The sequence below is a fragment of the Lygodium microphyllum genome, chromosome 17 (assembly GCF_053477565.2).
Source record: "Lygodium microphyllum isolate KBCC chromosome 17, Lygodium_microphyllum_v1.1.10, whole genome shotgun sequence".
In the NCBI taxonomy this organism is placed as follows: Eukaryota; Viridiplantae; Streptophyta; class Polypodiopsida; order Schizaeales; family Lygodiaceae; genus Lygodium; species Lygodium microphyllum.
The window spans coordinates 32,576,517-32,582,516 of record NC_141151.1 but is presented as its reverse complement, the minus strand read 5'-3'; the positions used below and the strand labels follow the sequence as shown (position 1 = coordinate 32,582,516).

The 6,000-nt window shown below is 41.6% G+C and overlaps 1 pseudogene; it reads right to left on the bottom strand.

Moving 5' to 3' along the window:
- Nucleotides 1-1,760: 1,760 nt before the first annotated feature.
- On the bottom strand, nucleotides 1,761-3,501 carry LOC148021762 (vacuolar protein sorting-associated protein 32 homolog 1 pseudogene; annotated as a pseudogene).
- Nucleotides 3,502-6,000: the final 2,499 nt, after the last annotated feature.

The window sequence follows — 6,000 nt, the reverse complement described above, 5'->3', positions numbered from 1 at the left end:
TCAAAATTTCGGCACTCCTCAGTGGGGGCACCAAAAAAGAGATGTTACGCGACTGGTGATCGACAACTAGCCTCACTCACAACCCGATAACGAGATGTAAAGGAGTGCCGGTTAAGGTTTTTGACCTTGTTGAATGCACAACTCAACTTGGAAAATTTAAATATTCGACGAAAAATCACAACCACACAAGACAACTCACATAGAAAGTATCCAAAATTTTGACAACAACCAAATAAATTATATTCTCATACCTTAATAGCCTCGACCTGAAGCTTGGCACTACAAAGTCTGACTTCTTCCTTTTCCACAATAGCACGTCCAAAAGATCTCTCACATGCGACCCTCCTCTCACATCTCTCACAAGATGACAAGTAGATACAAGGGAAGGGGGCCCCTAACTCTCCACCTTCCTCTCCTTTTATAGTTTTTTTGACATCCTCCCTTACGTTGAAGAAACGTTTGCTTTTCCAAAAAAGCCTTAGGCTTTTTACAAGGTGAAATGTTTACACGCTAAGGCACACTTTTTTAAGCTTCAAAAGCTTAAGTATTAAAAAATAGTCTTTAAAGCTATTAAAAACTCCATGCTTTTCTTGACGCGTTTGTTGGCTAGTGAGATGGTTCATTTCTTTGGAAACTAAAACTCTGACAGACAAGGCGTCCTCCATGACGGTTTTTGTCAAAACAACTTTGCTACCTTTTCCCCCTTTCTCTCTGTCTCAATTTCTAAAACATCAGCTCAAAATGTCCATCGTCGCAGGCAAAGGCTATGGCCTTTCACAGATACACATATTCCAGAACCAGGCGGAGAGCTCCTGTCTCCGACGGTGCTCTCTCTTTTTCCCTCTCTAGCTACCTGAGTTGCAGTGTGAAGCCTGCAATCACGCAACCATAAATCAAGCGGAATAACGTGTTTGCTGCTCTACATCACGGTGCTCCTTCATCTCCTGAGCTGTCGCAAGCAAAGCTCAAGCGACCTGAGTCAATCTGTCTCGCAGGTCTGTCTATATATCGAGGGCTAATCGACCTTGCCCTCTCCCTCTCTCTCTCTCTCTCTCTAGCTGGGTAGCGCTATAGCCTGGAGCAAGACCAATGTGACCTTTCCCACGATCATCAACAAAGCTAGGGCGACCAGCATAGCCAAGAACATCTGATAAGTAGCCATTGACGGCAGCAGCGGCAGCAGGAGCTCAATACGCCCCTGCAGGAACTCGGATAAAAGGCCGATGCGGAAGCCGATTTAGAGCATGAGAGACAGGACGAGATGGATCATAGCATCATCATCATAATCTGCCCATTCTTGTTTTTTATTCTTCTTTCTGCTGTCTGCAGGCCTTCGTAACAGAAAGTTGCGCTCTCTCTCTACCTTCCGTGCTTTGATCTAGAGTTTGAACTTCATATCTGTGCGATGTCTCATGATACGCAGCTCCAGATGACTATCTGTGATTTCTGCGTCCTCATTACCCGGCATGAAGACAGATTTCATTAGAATTTGTGTGTTGTGTTGACAGCAGATCTTTTTCTTTTGAACACAAGGTGATCCTCATTCAAATTGAATAGGGTGAGGGTGAATTTGAATGAGGTGAGGGTGCCCACAGCTGCCCTTTCGAGGTTCTGGATGAGCGATAATGGTGATGATGCGGCTGACCTAGTAGTCGATTTCTCCATGTTCACACAGAGGGTCCTCTCTCTTTTTATCTGTTCGTTAATAATCGGTCTCGAATTTGTCATCTGAGTCTGATCCCAGTTTTTCCTCTCGCATTTGATCTGGAAAAGCATCGACGTCGTCTGCCATCATATGGTCGTAAGGGGCTCTTTGAAGGTGTGCCATTGTCTACATTCTAACTTGACCACACCAGCAATACTGCACTACAAGGCCATCTCAACTTGCAGTGCTTCTAGCTCCTCGTCTTCAACACTTGTTTGGACTGTTATCCTTTGCAGTTGAATTGGCTGTTTAGATGGTACGGAAGGTAGCCAAGAAACAAGAACTGTTGTTGGAGGTTTAAACACCTGATCTTCCAGTTCTACTTCCTCAAGATCTTTCAACTCAGCCAAGAGATCATCCTCATCAAAATCTGCAGCCACACCGATTGGAATAGACAAGACCTCTTGAATTTGCTTCATATTATCTGTCTGCTCATTGATTTCATCCATCGTTTTGTCCACATCATCTATGTTCGTCAATTTTTGGATGGCTTTCATAGCTGCTGCTCCAGTTCTTAAAGCTACCACAGTCTCTGTTGTAGCTTTTGCACCTTCTAACAACATCATCTGATCATGTATGCACAGTTGATAGTTCCCAAGCTGCTCAACTTGCACTTCATAAAGTTTCTTTCTCTTTAAGCACAGAATTGCAGCTCTTTTATTTTTGCTTTTGTGAATTCTTTTGCCCTCTCAATTTCCATTGCGATTTTTTCTGTAAACTTTTTTTTTTTTCTCCAGCATCTCTAATGTCTCATTTAGTTTGTCTAAGTTAGCCAATGTTGCAAGCTCTTGTTTCGGCTTCCCAAACAGTCTTGTAAACATCTTTGGCAAATCCTCTCTCTTTCACTGAGCTTATTTCTAACCTATGTGAGCTGCTCTCGTTGCTGCTGCTGCCGCGGCCTCTTGCTTTCTTGGAATTTTATTTTCATGCAATGTGCCCTAGCAAAAATATGATTTGGAAGGAACTTCGTGCTCAACCATACATGATTTGATAAAAAATGTAATTGATCTATGATATGCAATTAATCAATCCATGCTACAAACAAAATAATGTATGCATTGAAGAATTGTGCCTAGCCTATCTAGATGTGACCGTGCATCATGCAAAATGCAAACAAAATTTCTTATTAATTTAAAATTCCTTATCCTCACCTCTCAACTCTCATAAGAAGATATGATATACTCCGCTCCACCCGTCCATAATCTCACATCACTCTAGAAAATGGTGGTCCTCAAGATGTTGACCAAATATGAACAACCCTTCTCACAATTGATGGCGTCCTTCACGACCCTCGAACTCTCCCAATCACCTTACCCCCTCAACCAGAGGTTCCTAACTTTGTGATGAACATCCCAAATGGTGCATGCGAGAAACGTGCGTGCTCAATGGCAGGTGCTCTCTCATGTGCGCGTGTATCTAAGATTTACTACATATAGTTGCAACGGACCTCGTGCCGTGCTAGTACTCAATGATGGTGCAAAGCGTGCTTAATCCCAACCCATGGCATGGAAATAATTGATAAGGACAAGAGACGACCCCCGAGTGCAGTGCATTAATAAGTGCAACGTGAAGTGCTCGTGAACCCATAATCCCTGTGATGTGCAAGAGTCTCAACAAGAATACATACCTAGCTTCTCAATGTTCGGTAGCTAATCGCAAACTCCAACTTTATCCTGTTTAAAAAAATACCAAGCTCGACCAAGGCTATCAAGTTCCACACTCAACAATTCAAACAAAATGACAGAAACAAATCCCCAGCTAAACAATCACAATAAATCAAATTACGAAACAACAAAACAAACTGTCACACAAACAACTAAGCTAACAAAAATCAAACCTAACTACAATTTGACTAGGGGATTTCAGTTTTCAAAAAAACGCTTGACAACGAAGTCAAAATGTTCCATAACTACTAGTTGTTTTAGATTGAATACTAGGGGACAATGAACCATTGCATAGATTTAATGAAAGTGCTCTATTCATAAAGATAAAAATACTATTTCTAATTTTCTACACTTCAATATCTCATTTTTATCTAGCTTTATTATAAACTTCGTTGATCCGTACATCTCTTCTAGATATAGATTAGAAAATTTGATTATCAAAGTTGCAAAGTCAAGGAAAATGTTGTTAAATTCATGGAAAATAACCTCTTTTTTCTTACCCTTGAAATAGGCATTGATATGAAAAGGCACATCGAGAAGCTCCAATACTTTACCATTAACTTATTTACCTAATGGACTTTACCAAAGATAGCCTTGGAGAAAAACACTTGTGTCCTTACTTTATTTCATATTTAATTACACTAGCTATAAAAATTTGTATTCATATTGATTGATGCCAATACTATCCATTCTTTTGCACCATCTCACTATCCAAAAAATTATGCTTTATAATGATTTTGCTAACATCATTTTTTGTTTGCGCGGGTGACCTTTGACGATAGTTGGAGAGCAGGATGAGTCGAGGGATAAGCGACGCGAAGTTGCAGGAGATATTCACACACGTCTCCAGATCTCGGATGGCCCAATTCAGAGATATGGTAGACCAAGAGCTATCTCAAACACCATCAGGCCATTCCATTAGATCTACTTTGGCACGCTCTGATGCTTCGGTTTCTAGTAGACGAGGTAGAGCTCCAGACTACGCCCGAACAGAGGGAGGGGTCTAGGGGGTGCAATTGAGATGTGAATATTATGAGCCTGCAGTCGGCTAGAGATATAGGTGCTACTCCTTGCTCTCGTGCAGGTTGGAGAGAGGGTGGCTCACGTGGGTGTTGTGGAGGCATCGATGAAGTGTGACTGTCTCCTTGTTCTAGTGGAGGCGTATCACCTGTAGAATTTGCCACACCTGTGGGGACATCTACTCTAGTGACTCCACCAACCGTGTATATATAGCACCCCTATGGGTGCTACTCCAAGAGATACCACCCCTGTGGGTATGCCAAATGTAGAGGGGTCTCCTGGTTATGCCCATGAGCGCGGTCATAGGTGAAAGAGGACACAACTTAGACATGCCCTAGAGGGGTATGGATACCTCGTGGATGACACGACAAGAGCCATGATCATGAATGATGAGGGAAGAAGGGTGATGTCTCACATTAGAGAGTTGTTTCAACAAGTTTTTCTACTGCACGTCTTAGACCATAGGAAGAACATACCCTAGAGGAGAAAGGACTACATAGTAGCATCCGTTCATGATGAGTCTTTGACACCCATCGCGGCAGAGAGGTTTTTCACTCAGTGGATGATTGAGTGTATGCGTGTGTATGCGTCACACATACGATTGGACACATGCAAGACACTCAAGAGTGGTGTCTCAAAGCTCGAGTGGCTAGAAGTAGATGACTGGTGAAGACTCGAGGATGAGGCTAGAGACCCTCCAAGACATTGGTGACATTGGTAGGAGGCAGCAAGGGCATAACTAAAGGTAGGGTTAGTCCATCATCTTGGGAGTGGCAGCCACATGACTTATTTGGAGAACTTTGTAAGTATTTTTTTTCTTCTTCTCGCTTTCTTATTTACAATATCACTTGTACTAAGAATCGTGTTTCTAACAATTGTATTATGTTTTCTTTGTAGCACTCCATTACAAACCACAATCATACTAGCTTCGAGAGTTGATGTACAGAGAGACATGGTCTTACTTAGTGATCGATAGGCTGTATGCACACGATGATCCAATAAGTCAATCATATTTCTTATTTGTAGTTACTTTTTTTAAAAAATGCATTATGTATGGTGGACTGATGTGTAGTTGTTCATTTTGCAGAGTCCTTTCACTGCTCCTTTGTATCGGGACAAAGCTTTTCAATGGCGAGGATCTATAGCTCGCACTTGAATACGTGGAGTACACATCTTCTTTTTGAGTCTTGTGATTTATGCAGACATCTTCTATGTACTGTGTTGTTATCATCCATTGTATCTTGCCATAATTCCATGAGTTTTCATCAGCAATCTTCTCCTTATTCTATATATCAATCTTGTGTGTTCAAGTACATTTTGTGCTCATCTTCATGACCATTTCTTTTCTCTATAACCATCCCTACACGCATCACAAATTTACTACATGCATCACAAACCGTCGCTATTTGCGTCGCTATTAGCCTCGCAAAATCAAAAAAATTTGTGGTACTAATAGCGACGCAAACAGTGATGGTTTTATGGAGACACTACTACTAACACGTTTAGCGATGATGGGGACAATGTTTTTTATAAACAATTTCATCACTTTGAACGTCAATATGAGATCTGTATCTTGTCGTGTTAGACCCTCAAGAAAAAGCTTCTCATGTC